This window comes from Mobula birostris, chromosome 20 (genome assembly GCF_030028105.1).
Source record: "Mobula birostris isolate sMobBir1 chromosome 20, sMobBir1.hap1, whole genome shotgun sequence".
Classification (NCBI taxonomy): Eukaryota; Metazoa; Chordata; class Chondrichthyes; order Myliobatiformes; family Myliobatidae; genus Mobula; species Mobula birostris.
In genome coordinates this window covers 60,884,690-60,900,781 of record NC_092389.1, presented here as the reverse complement: position 1 = coordinate 60,900,781, position 16,092 = coordinate 60,884,690, and the positions used below count along the sequence as shown (strand labels likewise).

Here is a 16,092-nt window from a genome sequence, read left to right as displayed (position 1 = left end):
GTCGAGTGGCGCGGTACAGGAGATTGCGGCAGATATGAGAACTGAGATGTCCCGGTTGTTATGAGTGGGTGCGGCCCACTGATAGAGTTGTTAGGGAGACCGATCCTCTGAGGTGTCAGATGAGTCCACATTTCAGCTAGTTTTGGGGAAAAAAACGGGCGTCGAGTTCTCCGTGCCAAAGATGAAAACGACCATCCAGATTGTTATCAGCGAAAGGCGCAAAAGCCAGCATCTGTGATGGTATGGGGGTGCATCAGTGCCCACGGCATGGGTGAGTTGCATGTATGTGAAGGTACCATTGACTCTGATGCGTATATTAGGATTTTAGAGAGACATATGTTGCCATCAAGGCGACGTCTCTTCCCGGGAGGTCCATGCTTATTTCAGCAGGACAATGCCAGACCACATTCTGCACGGGCTACAGCAGCATGGCTTTGTAGACACAGAGTGCGTGTGCTTCACTGGCCTGCTGCCAGTCCAGATCTATCTCCTATTGAAAATGTATGGCGCATCATGAAGAGGAGAATCAGACAACGGAGACCACGGACTGTTGAGCACCTGAAGCCTTATATCAAGCAAGAATGGACAACATTTCCCAATTGCAAATCTACTACATTTAGTATCCTCAGTTCCAAAACGATTAAAAAGTGTTATTAAAAGGAAAAGTGATGTAACACAGTGGTAAACATGCCTCTGTCCCAACTTCCGTTGAGTGTGTTGCAGCCATCAAATTCTAAATTTGTGTATGTTTATAAAATACAATTAAGTTGCTCAGTAAAACTATTGAAAATATTTTCTATGTACTTTTGTCAGTTAAATAAAGGTTCACGTGAATTAACATATCACAGACTTTTGTTTTTATTGCATTTTGGAAAATATCCCAACTTTTCTGGAAATGGGGTTTGTATATGTGCGCGCACATCGGCAAATCCCCGTGTATCCCCATATTCGCCAAAACTCCTCGAACCCGCCAACACTCCCAAATACACCGACATGCTCAGTTCTGTGCGCACCCCAAGCCCGTTGACTTTAGTACAATCACATTAGAATATCCCAAAGCAAGAATGGTTTCAAGCACTTCATAAAATAGCTGTCTGAATTATTCATGTATCTATGTCTGTCTGCATCTCTGTGTGTTTATATGCTTCCGCGTGTTTGTCAGTCCGTCTTCTTGTGTGTCTGTGTCAGACCAGCTAGCAGACGGCGCTCAGTCTTTGACGAGACAGCGTGGATGCTGTGAACACCTGGCTGGTGCGGAAGAAACCCTTCAGGACACCAGAGGGATGTGTGTACAATAGTTCGGGGAACTAAATAGCATTGCATTGTTTGTATGGGATACAGCAATATCATGGGTTTAATTCTGAAAAGGGGAGAGCACGGACAGTCTCAGTACATTCAGGAAGTAGATTAGGAAATGAGAGAGTGAACCTGTGAGGACGGTTTGATGACTCCAGGCCTGAACTCGTTGAGTTTAGAAAAAAATGAAGGAGATATCAGATTGAAACCAATCGAATATTGAATGCACACTGAACACAGTGGAGATCTGGGGAGGGAGATGTGAAAGTGTCGTTGTATTTGTGTGTGTGTGTGTGTGTGTGTGTCTATCTTGTGTCCATGTGCCTGTCTTGTCTGTGTTTGCATTATTGTGTGCTCTTCAAAAAAATCTCGTAAGCATTCCAACGGTTATCTTTCTTTGAATCTCGCACCAACCGGATTTTCCCAATCCACCTGCACATTGAGATCTCCCATGACTACTGAAATTTTGCCTTTTGTCATGCATTCTCTATCTCCCGTCGTAACTCGTAGACCACATCCCGACTACTGTTCCAGGGCCTGTTTATAACTCCCATCAGGATCCTTTTCAGTTATCTGTCCACAGTAGTTCAACATCTTCACGTCTTATGTAACTTTTTTGTAATAATTTTATTTCTTTTTTTTTAAACCCCAAGAAAGCCACACCTCCACTTCTGCCTTCCTGCCTGTCTTTTCGATACAATGTGTATCCTTGGACGTTGAGCTCCCAGCCATAATCTTCCTTCAGCCACGATTCAGTGATGGCTGCAACATCATACCTGTCAATCTGTAACTGTGCTACATTTTTTTTTTAGCGCTGGAAATGGTTACATGCCGACACGCGGGACAGAAACAAGGCCGCATTGTGTATTCCAGCTAATGCCGGCCGGTTTAGCGAGCAGAGCGGCGGACACTCCCGCTGAAATCCGGAGGAAAACACACAGAGGATGCAGAGGGGGATCACAAAGTCGAGGAAAGAGGACCAGGTCGAGACAACAGAGACTTATGGAGAAGAGGAGTTCGATGGGTAATACCGTTCCGGCTGACCGGAAGTGCACTGAGAGCGGTAAGCGTGAAGGAGTTGAGTGCTTACTGATCTGGTTAACAACAGATGGTGCAATCCGTGTCATTTACGATCGAGGAACGTGTTTGCAGACTGGATATTGAACTTCTTACTGTTGGACTTCGGCCACATTCCACCGTGATACAGCACTGGCGGCACGGGAGGTCGTTCCTGCCTGTGGCCATCGAACGTGCAGCTTCCCCCGTGGAGGGTCAGACACCCTGAGCCAATAGACTGGTCCTGGACTTATTTTCCATCTGGTATAGTTTGCATTTTGCTGTCTGATTGTTGGGGTTTTTGTATTGCTATATTTACGCTCTATTCTTGGTTGGTGCGGCTGTAACGAAACCAAATTTCCCTCGGGATTAATAAAGTATATTTATCTATCTATCTATCTATGTATCTAAGTTAATCGACTTTATTAGGCATGCTGCGCGCAATCAAATATAACATTTCCAGGCCTGTATTCCACCTTTCCGATTTAGTGCGCCTTTTACGTTGCGACTCATCCTAGTGCCTGTTATGTTTCTTACCATGAGTGTCTCCTTGCAAGGAGTCTCACTACACATTGCCCCTGCCTGTAAACAAACAGCCTCCTCTTCAGCACTATCACTCCGGTTATTACCCCCCCCCCCCCCCGATAAATTAGTTTAACACCACTCGAACCAACCTACCCGCAAGGATATTGGTCAACCATTTTGATTCAGACCTTTTGTACAGGTCATACTATTCCCAGAAGAGATCCCAACGATACATCAATCTGAGCCCCTGCTCCCTGCATCAGTTCTGGAGAGACAGACACCAGTACCCAGTGGAGTGCGTGCTGGACAGGGTGACGAGTTTCATGTTCTTGCGTGCCGCTGTCTCTGAGAATCTATTCCTGGCCTAACTCATTGATGTGAAAGCACGCCAGTGGTCACCAAATACTTCAGCGATTCTGAACTGGTTGCATCACCGTGTGCAATGGAACCTCTAACGCACTGGATTGCAAAAGGCTGCAGAGGCTTGTAGACTCAGACAGATTCATCGGGCACAACTCTCCCCACCATCAGGGACACCTTCAACAGCGGGTGCCTCAGTTCAGCGGCATCCATTACTAAAGACCTCCAATATCCAGGACATGCCTCACCCGGGGGAGAGGTCCAGGAGCCTGAAGAACAATTCTCAAAACATCAGAAATAGCTTCTCCTCCCCACCATCAGATTCATGAACAGTCCACGACCACCTGAACAATGGCCGAAAACTTCAAAGTATATTTATGATCAAAGTATTTATTCAGAGTGCAACTCTAAGATTGGCAAACATCAAACACCTAACACGTGAGGAAAGAAGAAATTACAGAAATGGCAAAAAGCGATCGAGCAACACATACAATATCAAACATCAAACCAGGAGTGCACCGGGAATCATTTCAGTTCAGCATCGCTCTGCCAGTTTAGATAATCACTTTTTTTCAACATATTCATTTAATGTGGCAATTTATTGTACTATTTGTCTTTGCGCAGGACCGTTACCGCAAAACAAACAGCATTCAATCATGTAAGTGAAATTATTTCAAGTGCTGATTGTTATGTCCCTTCAGATTTTCTTTGCAGTTTTATTTCTCGCCAGTCGATGTCTCTCTTACTTGTAACTTTGCAGCCGTTGTTTACGCCCTGTTACTTCATTGCTCAGCAATTGAGCTTCGACATCAGGTCGGCCATTTTATGATCACTTGCATATTTCATTCGCTATTAAGTAGAAACAGCTTATTACGATTCGCAGGAGATGTAATTAACATTCGAGTCCGGCTCTTCTGCGACTACCTAGAAGAACTGACATTTCACTCAGCTCCTTGCGCACTGGAACGCGCTGTGAGCAATACACCGGCCATAAAGCTACCACTACGCCTGCTGAAACCCTTATGAAGGGTCTCGGCCCAAAAGGCCAACTGTTCACTCTTTTCCATAGAAACTCCGTGGGCTGCTGAGCTCCACCAGCGTATTCTGTGTTCCTCTGCAAATCTCTCGCAGTTCCTTGCTCTCTTTCCGCTCTTCCATGCACGATTTCGCTCCTCTCCCTCTCACACTCAGACTTCATTCCATCTGCCTCCCCTCTGCGTCAAACCGCATTCAGCAAAACAAGGCCAGGCTGTCCGAAATTCCCAGTTAGAAAAGCACGCCCCATGCGGGCATCCGTTCAGGGAACATGTTCCTAGAAAAGGAGGTGTTCGGATGTGTCTGTGTGCACCATTGCTAAAATCAGGAAGAAGAGGAATGCGGTGAAGAAAAGGGAAACCAAAGACCACTGGACAGTGAAAGGGGTAGACAGAGTGGCAGTGTGAATGGAAACAGAAATGGAGGAGAATAAGTAAAAGTGGGTTAGAGCAATGGTGAGATTTGGAGGGGTTAGAGTGAAGGAAAAGGGGAAAGAAAGGGGAATGGGGAATGGAGTTGAAGAGGGAGCAGAGAGTGCGGATTGAGAGAGAAAAAGGAGACAGTGAATGTGAGAGAGAAGGAAGATCATGGTGGGAGACGGACAACCGAGAGTGGGGAGTGGGAGAGAGAGAAGACAGGGTGAGAGATAAAGGGAGATTGGGGAGTGGGGGGAGAGAAGGGAGATTGGGGCGTGGGGGAACAGAAGGGAGATTGTGGGGAGTTGGGGGGAGAAGGGAGATTGGGGAGTGGGGGAGAAGGGAGATTGGGGAGTGGGGGGAGAGAGACAAGGGATATTGGGGAGTCGGGGGAGAGAAGGGAGATTGGGGAGTGGGGGGAGAGATTGGGGAGTGGGGAGGAGAAGGGAGATTGGGGAGTGGGGGGAGAGAAGGGAGATTGGGGAGTGGGGTAGAGAGAAGGTGGTCAAGTGAGGGAAAGTGAAGAGCCGATGGGTAATGGGAGAGATGGAAAGGGTTAGGCTGTGGGAGGGAAATAACATTCGAGAGAGTATCAGTGGAAAAGCGACAATGCAGGGTGGGGATTGGCACAGAGAATGTAGAGTGGGGAGTGGGAGACTGAGAACTGAGATTGGTGAGAGGGAAATGGTAATGGGGAGACCTAGACAGAAAAGGAAGAGAGCGGGTTGGAGAGAAAGTTAAGGGAGAGAGAGGAGTTGGGTTCCATAGAGGGAGAACGCAGGGTTGGTGGGAAGTTGTGGGTGGGATAGAGAGAATGAAGGGTAGGAACTGTGAGAGAGAGACACCGGGAGCGAGGAGTGGGAAAAGGATACATGAGAATGTTCAATGGGAGAGACAGAAGGAGTGTGGAGAGTGGGAGAAAGATCATTTTTGGTTGGGAGTGAAGAGAGTGTGCTTGGTGGGGCGTAGAAGTGGGAGAGAGAATTGTGTGGAAAATAAAAGGGAACTTGGGTTGGTGACAGAGAAGAGTGGAAAGTACAACACAGAAGGGAGCGAGAGCTGTGGGAAGGCAAACAAGAAGCGTCGGCCTGCGTCACTGAGGAGGGAGAGTCGGGAAAGCGAGAGAAAATTCGGAGAGTGGGTAGTGCAAGGGAGGGAGAAATCTGAGATTGAGTGTGTGAGAGAGATGGGAATAAGGCATTCAGACAGAGGGAAGGGACAATAGGGAGTGGGAGTGAGAAGTGGTTGCAGGCTGTGGGAGAGAGATGGGAGAGTGGGGAGCGCGAGAAAGAGAAGGGAGAGTGGGGAGTGGGGGAGAAAGAGAGCGAGAGTGGTGGCAAAGATGCTGGAGTCAATTATAAAAGATGAAATTACGACACATATGGACAGCAGTAACAGGATCGGTCCGAGTCAGCATGGATTTACGAAGGGAAAATCGTGCTCGACTAATCTTCTGGAATTTTTTGAGGATGTAACTATGAAAATGGACAAGGGAGAGCCAGTGGATGTACTGTGCCTGGAATTTCAGAAAGCCTTTGATAAAGTCCCACATAGGAGATAAGTGGGCAAAATTAGGGCATATGGCATTGGGGGTCGGGTACTGACATGGATAGAAAATTGGTTGGCAGACAGGAAACAAGAGTAGCGATTAATGGCTCCCTTTCGGAATGGCAGGCGGTGACCAGTGGGACACCGCAGCTGTTTACAATATATATTAATGATTTAGATGAGGGAATTAAAAGTAACATTAGCAAATTTCCCGATGACACAAAGCTGGGTGGCAGTGTGAATTGTGAGGAGGATGTTCGGAGAATGCAGAGTGACTTAGACAGGCTGGGTGAGTGGGCAGACGCAGTTTAATGTGGATAAATGTGAGGTTATCCCCTTTGATGGTAAGAACAGGAAGGCAGATTATTGTCTAAATGGAGTCAAGTTAAGAAAAGGGGAAGTACAACGAGATCGAGGTGTTCTTGTACATCAGTCACTGAAAGTAAGCATGCAAGTACAGCAGCCAGTGAAGAAAGCTAATGGCATGCTCGCCTTCATAACAAGAGAAATTGAATATAAGAGCAAAGAGGTCCTTCTGCAGTTGTACAGGGCCCTGGTGAGACCACACCTAGAGTACTGTGTGCAGTATTGGTCTCCAAATTTAAGGAAGAACATTCTTGCTATTGAGGAAGTGCAGCGTAGGTTCACAAGTTTCATTCCCGGGATGGCGTGACTGTCAGATGTCGAAAGATTCGAGAGACTGTGCTTTTATACTCTGGAATTTAGAAGGCTGAGAGGGGATCTTATTGAAGCATATAAGATTATTAAGGGATTGGACACGCTGGAGGCAGGAAGCATGTTGCCGCTGATGGGTGAGTTCAGAACCAGAGGCCACAGTTTAAGTATAAGGGGTAGGCCATTTAGAACGGAGTTGAGGAAAAACTTTCTCACCCAGGGAGTGGTGGATATATGGAATGCTCTGCCCCAGAAGGCTGTGGAGGCCAAGTCTCTGGATGCTTTCAAGAAAGAACATAGAATAGTACAGCACAGTACAGGCCCTTCAGTTCACAATATCGTGCCGACCCTGAAACCCTGCTTCCCATATGCCCCACCATAAATTCCTCCATATACCTGCCTAGTAGTCTCTTAAACTTCACCAGCGTTTCTGCCTCCACCACTGACTCAGGCAGTGCATTCCACGCACCAACCACTCTCTGAGTGAAAAACCTTCCTCTAATATCCCCCTCGAACTTCCCACCCCTTACCTTAAAGCCATGTCCTATTCTATTGAGCAGTGGTGCCCTGGGGAAGAGGCACTGGCTATCCACTCTATCTATTCCTCTTATTACCTTGTACACCTCTATCATGTCTCCTCTCATCCTCCTTCTCTCCAAAGAGTAAAGCCCTAGCTCCCTTAATCTCTGATCATAATGCATACTTTCTAAACCAGGCAGCATCCTGGTAAATCTCCTCTGTACCCTTTCCAATGCTTCCACAGCCTTCCTATAGTGAGGTGACCAGAACTGGACACAGTACTCCAAGTGTGGCCTAACCAGAGTTTTATAGAGCTGCACCATTACATCGCGACTCTTAAACTCTATCCCTCGACTTATGAAAGCTAACGCCCATAAGCTTTCTTAACTACCCTGTCCACCTGTGAGGCAACTTTCAGGGATCTGTGGACATGTACCCCCAGATCTCTCTGCTCCTCCACACTACCAAGTATCCTGCAATTTACTTTGCACTCTGCCTTGGAGTTTGTCCTTCCAAAGTGTACCACCTCACATTTCTCCGGTTTGAACTCCATCTGCCACTTCTCAGCCCACTTCTGCATCCTATCAATGTCTCTCTGCAATCTTTGACAATCCTCTACACTATCTACAACACCACCAACCTTTGTGTCGTCTGCAAACTTGCCAACCCACCCTTCTACCCCCACATCCTGATCGCTAATAAAAATCACGAAAAGTAGAGATCCCAGAACAGATCCTTGTGGGACACCACTAGTCACAATCCTCTAATCTGAATGTACTCCCTCCACCACCACCACCCTCTGCCTTCTGCAGGCAAGCCAATTCTGAACCCACCTGGCCAAACTTCCCTGGATCTCATGCCCTCTAACTTTCTGAATAAGCTTACCGTGTGGAACCTTGTCAAATGTGTTACTAAAATCCATATAGATCGCATCCACTGCACTACCCTCATCTAAATGCCTGGTCACCTCCTCAAAGAACTCTATCAGGCTTGTTAGACACGATCTGCCCTTCACAAAGCCATGCCTACTGTCCTTGATCGGAGCACGATTCTCTAAATGCCTATAGATCCTATCTCTAAGAATCTTTTCCAACAGCTTTCCCACCAAAGACGTAAGGCTCACTGGTCTATAATTAGCCGGACTATCCCTACTACCTTTTTTGAAAAAGGGGACAACAGTCGCCTCCCTCCAATCTTCTGGTACCATTCCCGTGGACACCGAGGACATAAGGATCCCAGCCAGAGGCTCAGCAATCTCTTCTCTCACCTCGTGCAGCAGCCTGGGGAATATTCCGTCAGGCCCCGGGGACTTATCTGTCCTAATGTATTTTAACAACTCCAACACCTCCTCTCCCTTAATATCAACATGCTCCAGAACATCAACCTCACTCATATTGTCCTCACCATCAGCAAGTTCTCTCTCAATGGTGAATACCGGAAAGAAGTATTCATTGAGGACCTCGCTCACTTCCACAGCCTCCAGGCACATCTTCCCACCTTTATCTCTAATCGGTCCTACCTTCACTCCTGTCATCCTTTTGTTCTTCACATAATTGAAGAATGCCTTGGGGTTTTCCTTTACCCTACTCGCCAAGGCCTTCTCATGCCCCCTTCTTGCTCTTCTCAGCCCCTTCTTAAGCTCCTGTCTTGCTTCCCGATATTCCTCAAAAGACCCATCTGATCCTTGCTTCCTAAACCTCATGTATGATGCTTTCTTCTGCCTGACTAGATTTTCCACCTCACTTGTCACCCATGGTTCTTTCACCCTACCATTCGTTATCTTCCTCACCGGGACAAAATTATCCCTAACATCCTGCAAGAGATCTCTAAACATCGACCACATGTCCATAGTACATTTCCTTGCAAAAACATCATCCCAATACACAAACGCAATTTCTAGCCTTATAGCCTCATAATTTGCCTTTCCCCAATTAAAAATTTTCCTGTCCTCTCTGATTCTCTCCTTTTTCATGATAATGCTACAGGCCAGGGAACTGTGGTCACTGTTCCCCAGATGCTCACCCACTGAGAGATCTGTGACCTGACCCAGTTCATTACCTAGTACTAAATCTATTATGGCATTCCCCCTGGTCGGCCTGTCCACATACTGCGACAGGAATCCATCCTGGACACACTTAACAAACTCTGCCCCATCTAAACCCTTGGAACTAATCAGGTGCCAATCAATATTAGGGAAGTTAAAGTCACCCATGATAACAACCCTGTTATTTTTACACATTTCCGAAATCTGTTTCCCAATCTGCTCCTCTGTATCTCTGCTGCTACCAAGGGGCTATAGAATACCCCCAATAAAGTAACTGCTCCCTTCCTGTTCCTGACTTCCACCCATATTGACTCAAAAGAGGCTCCTGCTACATTATCCACCCTTTCTGTAGCTGTAATAGTATCCCTGACCAGTAATGCCACTCCTCTTCCCCTTTTTCCGCCCTCTCTCTATCCCTTTTAAAGCACTGAAATCCAGGAATATTGAGAATCCATTCCTGCCCTGGTGCCAGCCAAGTCTCTGTAATAGCCACTACATCATAATTCCATGTATGTATAAACGCTCTCAGTTCATCACCTTTGTTCCTGATGCTTCTTGCATTGAGGTACACACATTTCAGCCCTTCTACCTTACTGCCTTTACACCGTTTATTCTGCTTTTCTTTCCTCAAAGCCTCTCTGTATGTTAGATCTGGCTTTACTCCATGCACTTCTTTCACTGCTCTATCGCTCTGGGTCCCATCCTCCTGGCAAATTAGTTTATACCCTCCCGAACCATGCTGGCAAACCTACCTGCAAGGATATTGCTCCCCCTCGAGTTCAGGTGGAACCCATCCAATCTGTACAGGTCGTACCTTCCCCAGAAGAGATCCCAATGATCTAATAATCTAAAACCCTGCTCCCCGCACCAATTCCTCAGCCACGCATTCAACTGCCATCTCCTCCAATTCTTACCATCATTTTCACGTAGCACTGGCAGCAATCCTGAGAACGCCACCCTTGAGGTCCTGTTCTTCAGCCTTCTGCCTAGTTCCCGAAACTCACACTTCAGGACCTCATCCCTCTTCCTGCCTATGTCGTTGGTTTCAACATGTATCACGGCTACTGGTTGCTTTCCCTCTCGTACCAGGATGTCGTGCACCCGGTCAGAGACATCCCGGACCCTGGCAAAGAGATGGATAGAGCTCTTAAAAATAGCGGAATCAAAGGTTATGGGAATAAGGCAGGAACTGCATACCGATTGTGGATGATCAGCTATGATCACAGTGAATGGTGGTGCTGGCTCGAAGGGCTGAATGGCCTGCTCCTGCACCTATTGTCTACTATCTATTGAGAGTGGGGAGAGAGAGAGAGAGAGAAGAGAGAGAGTGGGAAGCGCGAGAAAGAGAAGGGAGAGTGCGGAGTGGGGTAGAAAGGAGAGTGGTGAGTGAGAGACAGGGAAAGGGGAGAGGGGAACGGGAGAAAGAGGAGGGAGATTGTGGAGTGGAAGAGAGTGGCGGGATAGGAAGCGAAAAGGGAGAGTGGGAAATGGGAGAATGAAGGGTGAGTGGGTATGGGAGAGATAGAAGGGAGAGTGAAGGATGGGAGGCAGACAAGTGCGAGTTGGGAGAGCAGCAGAGAACGAAGCGGTGGGGGGGAGAGGAAAGGCAGGGGGAGAGAGAAGGGGAAGTGGGTTGATGTAGAGAATACGGACAGTGAGGTGTGGGAGAGACAGAGTGATGAGTGGCGAGGTACAGAGGAGGAAGGGACAATGGCGAGACGGAGAGAGGAGTGGTGATTGGGAAGTGGAAGGTAGTGAGTGTGAATGAGTGAAGGAAGAGTTGCGAGTGGTGAGTAGGAGAGTGGAACACGATTGGCAGAGAGAGTGTAGTAGGGAGTGAGAGACAGAGAAGGGAAGGAGTGGGAGGGGGACAGCAGTGTAGGTGCTAGAAGAGAGAAGGGAGAGTGGGGCGAGGAAAGAGAAGGAATTGTGCCGTGAGGAAGAGAATAAGGAGAGGGTGGAATGGGAGTGACAGACGACAAAGAGCGGAACAGCAGAGAGGAAAGTGGAGGGAGAGAGAGAAAGGATTGTGTGTGGGAGAGTGAGAAGGGAGAGTGGGGAGAGAGAGAGAGACGGAAGAGTGGCTACTGGAGGAGTGGGGAGTGTAATGGGGAGATGGGATGGTGTGGCCGGTTAGAGATGGTCAATTAAGAGAGAACGGAGGGAGCGAGAGAGAAGGGAGAGTGCGGAGTTGGGGACAGGGTATTTATATTGCTGCGTGGGAAAGAGAAAGCAATGTTGGGAGAAGCATGAATGGTTATTGGGAGAATCAAGAATGGGGATTGGGAGAGAGAGAGATCAGAGAGGCGTGCGTAAGACGCAGAAGGGGAAGTAGGGGAGGGAGATGGGTGTGGGTAATAGAGGACCGAAGGAAGAATGTGGACTGGGAGAGAGAAAAAAGGGTGGAGTGGGAGGAAGGGAAAGGAGAGTGGGGAGTGGAAGAGAGGAGGAAGGGAAGGGAGAGCGGGGAGTGGGAGAGAGGAGAAAGGGTGGAGAGCGTGGGGATCAGGAGAGAGGAGGAAGGGAAGGGAGAGTGGAGAGTGGGAGAGAGGAGGAAGGGAAGGGAAAGTGGGGAGTGGGGAGTGGGAGAGAGGAGGAAGGGAAGGAAGCGTGGGGAGTGGGAGAGTGGAGGAAGGGAAGGGAGAGTGAGGAGTGGGACAGAGGAGGAAGGGAAGGGAGAGTGGGGAGTGGGAGAGAGGAGGAAGGGAAGGGAGAATGGGGAGTGGGAGAGAGGAGGAAGGGAAGGGAGAGTGGGGAGTGGGAGAAGGGAGGAAGGGCAGAAGGTGTTAGAAGAGATGGGAGATTAAGTAGCCGGAGAGAAGATGAGGGAGAGTGGGAAACATCAGAGAAATAGGGCAGTGTGTAGTGAGAGTGAAAAGCGAGTGCGGGCAGTGGGAGACAGAGACCAAGGAGAGTGGAGAGTGGGAAAGCGGGGATTGGGTGCAGTGAACGGAGAGAAAGAAAGGTGTATCAGGAGAAGGAAAGAGAGAGGGAGAATGGGGGCGGTGGGCAGTGGCAGAGAGGGAAGGCAACGTGGGGAGTTGGAGACACGGAGAAGGGGCGGTGTGGAAAGATAGAGAAAGAGGGGGGAGCGGGTAATATGAGAGAGGGAAGAGGTGGAGAGTGTCAGAGAGAGAGACCAGATGCAGAGAGGGAAAGGAGAGTATAGAGCAGAAGAGGGAACAGTAAGGGCAAGGAGTGGGTGAGTGGGAAGTGTGTGTGAGAGAAGGAATCGTGTGCGGTGGGAGAGAAAGAAGGGAGAGCGAGAAGTGAGATAGGAGAGGGAGAGTGCGTAGTCGGAGGGAAGGATGGGTACGGAGTGTGTCAGGGAGTGGGAAAAGACCATAAGACCATAAGACAAAGGAGCAAAAGTAGACCATTCGGTCCATCGAGTCTGTTCCGCCATTTTATCATGAGCTGATCCATTCTCCTATTTAGTCCCACTCCCCCGCCTTCTCACCATAACCTTTGATGCTCTGGCTACTCAGATACCTATGAAGTGGGGATTGGGAGAGAAGGAAGGGAGAATGGGGAGTGGGAGAGAGAATAGTGAGTGGGGAGTGGCAGAGATACAGGTGAGAGGGGCTTAAGAAAGACGGGACAGTGGGGACTGGGAGACAGATTGGGGAGAGCGAGGAGTAGAAGAGAGAAGGGAGTGTGGGGTCCAGGAGAGAGGCGGGCAGCGGGGATTGGGAGAGTGGGTTTGTGAGGCAGAGAAGGGAGAGTCCGGTGCGAGACAGATGAGACGGAGTAGTAAAAGAAAGAAGGAAGTGTAGTGAAGAGAGAGAAAGGAAAGTGGAGACTGCAAGAGGGAGAAGACAGAGCGGGGGGATGAAGAGAGAGAAGCAGGAATAGGGAATAGGTGAGGAAGAAGGGACGGTGTGGTGTGGAAGAGAGATTCCGGGGAGTGTCGAGTACAAGAGTTTCACTCCACTTTTCAAGAGCGCGAGAGGCAGAAGAAAGTATACTGAAGGCCGGTCGGTCTGACCTCAATGGATAGGAATGTGTGAGAGTCGATTATTAAGGATGATGTCTCATGGTACTTTGGGCAAATGATTAAAAGGGCCGTAGTCAGCATGGTTTGCAGCCAAATCTGTAGGATTTAATTGAAGAAATAACAAGTGGGATAGACAAATGACAATCGGTTGATGTTGTGTACTTTGAATTTCAGAAGCCCTTTGAAAAGGTGGCACACACGAGGCTGCTTAACAAGCTACCAGCCCATAACATCACAGAAAAGAGTCTAGCACAGATAAAGCAGTGGCTGATTGCCAGGAGGCAACAAGTGTGAATGGAGGCAATATTTTCTGTCTGGCTGCAGATGTCAAGTGGTGTTCCACAGGGGTCTGTGTTGGGACCGATTATTTTATGCTATATGGCAATGACATGGATGATGTAGTTGATGGCTTTGGCACAAAGTCTGCAGACGATATGAACCGAGATGGAGGGGAAACGGGTAGAGTGGGAGAGAGGGAAGGGAGCGTGGGGAGTGTAGGAGAGAAGGAAGAGTAGAAGGTGAGGGAGAGAGTTGGGAAATAAAGGAGTAGGAGGAAAAAGAGGGAGAGTGGAAAAAATGAGAGAAATCTGACTGTGTGTGTGAGACAGAATGTGGTGTGTTGGCGGTGGGAGACAAGGAGTAAGGAAGTGGGGAGTGGGAGAATGACAAGGAAGAGTGGGCATTGGGTACAAAGAACTGAGAGCTAGAGAATGAGGTGGAGGAGTAGGAAAGAGAGAAGGAGTGTGGGTGACTGGGCAGTGGGGAGAAGGAAGGCAGGTGGGGAGTGGAAGACACGGAGAAGCGGCAGAGTAGAATGACAGAGAATGGGAAGAATTTGTCTTTGTCCCCCTTTCTCTTTCTCTTTCTTTCCTCACTTCTCACTCCTTGTTCCCCTCAGCCTCTTCCAAACCCCTTCCCAGGATCTCCACTCTGCTCCACTGTCTTCTGTCTCTCTGTCCCTTTCTCTCTAACTCTCTCTCTCTCTCTCCCTCCCTCTCTTTATCTCCCCCCCTCTCTCTCTGTCTCTATCTCCCCTCTCTCTCTCTGTCTCTCTCTCTCTCTTTCTCTCCCTCTCTCTCTCTCTCTGTCTCTCCCTCTCTCTCTCTGTCTCTCTCTCCCTCTCTCTGTCTCTCTCTCTCTGTCTCTTTCTCTCTCTGTCTCTCTCTCTGTCTCTCTCTCTCTCTCTCTCTCTCTCTCTCTATACATATACATTTCCTCAATTTCTCTGCCTCCTCTCTTTTCCTCATCCGTTCTCGTTCACACTCTCCCACTCTTTCTCCACACATTCTTTCCCTACACAGTCACTGCCCTGCATCTTTCCCTTATTATCTCTTACTCCATTATTCCCAACCTTTCGCTTGCCTCCCGCTTTCTCCCCAATTCCTCCTTTCCTGTAGCTTGCTGTCTCCGCCACCCACCCGTCCAAACCAGCACCACTCCCCCACCCCGCACCGTGATGACTGTTTCACACGCTCAGTGGATTACAGATGTCGTATAATTTCTCGCTGGTTGGAAAGATTCAATGTTCCCTCAGAAGATAAAGGCTTGTGGTTTGAGGGAGAGGCCTGTTTGTTTCCGTTCAGTGTGCGACAGAACAGGTGGCGGAGGGGTGTGGAGAAGAGGGGGAAGAGACAAGGTAGGGGAGGTGGAAAGAGAGGGGGGAAGGAGAGGGGGAAGAGAAGGGTAAAGAGACGGGAAAGAGAAAGAGAAGAGAGAGAGGGAGAGAGAAGAGAGAGGGAGAGAGAAGAGAGAGAGACAGAGAGAAAGTGACAGGCAGAGAGAATGAGAAGAGAGAGAGAGAGGAGAGATGAGTGCAAATTGGGACATTTGCTTTCAGTGAATCAAGGCACAGTGATAAATTTTGATTCGCATCTCGTCCATAGACATCAATTCATCACCTCGAGACTGGGAGTGAGGTTTCGTGAAAAGTAGGGGGACAATTAATTAAATTAACAAATCATACAGACCAATTAATCACAACACTGCATTAGATAGATTGTGAAGTTAGTTGTGCATCTCTCAGGACGTCAGAATGTTGGACGTGTGTGGGGTCTTTGATAATATGCACTGTTTTATTGAGGCAGAGAGATGTGTAAACAGTGTACATGGTTTGCATGATGTACTGAACTTGTTCACAACTCTCTGCAGCGTTTCCGGTGCTTGGCAGTGCTGTTGCCTTAACCACACGACTAGTTTCCGCACAGGATGTATTCTGTAAAAACAGACGATGGTCGTCCCGGAGCTGCTGATTCTCTTCAGTGTCTCGAAGAAGCAGAGACGCCGCTGAGTTTTGCTAACGATGGTGTCCCTGTGGCTGGACAAGGAGAGGCTGTTAGTGGTGTTCACTCTCAGGAAATTGGAGCTGTCCACCCTCTCGTCCTCTACCGTTGATGTAAACAGGAATGTGTGCATCGCCCCAGCTGGCTTCCTGTTTTCAGTTACCAGCTCTATTGTATTGGTGAAATGGAGGGGTGGGGAGTGTTGTTGACTTGATACCAGGTCACAAAGCTCTGCAGCTCCTACCCGACACGCGGATGGACAGGGTTTATAGGAGTAAATTCCAACTGTGTGCAAATAGCACTGGCTCTGTGAATATGGCTGGAACTGTCCAGACGGACTGA

General features: G+C 48.4%; 1 long non-coding RNA gene across 1 annotated transcript; it reads right to left on the bottom strand.

Moving 5' to 3' along the window:
• Positions 1-4,287: 4,287 nt before the first annotated feature.
• On the bottom strand, positions 4,288-15,780 carry LOC140185415 (uncharacterized). Its single transcript, XR_011882621.1, has 3 exons — positions 15,600-15,780; positions 10,389-10,597; positions 4,288-4,590 (listed from the first exon to the last, which is right to left on the bottom strand). It is a non-coding gene; the product is annotated as an uncharacterized lncRNA (long non-coding RNA).
• Positions 15,781-16,092: the final 312 nt, after the last annotated feature.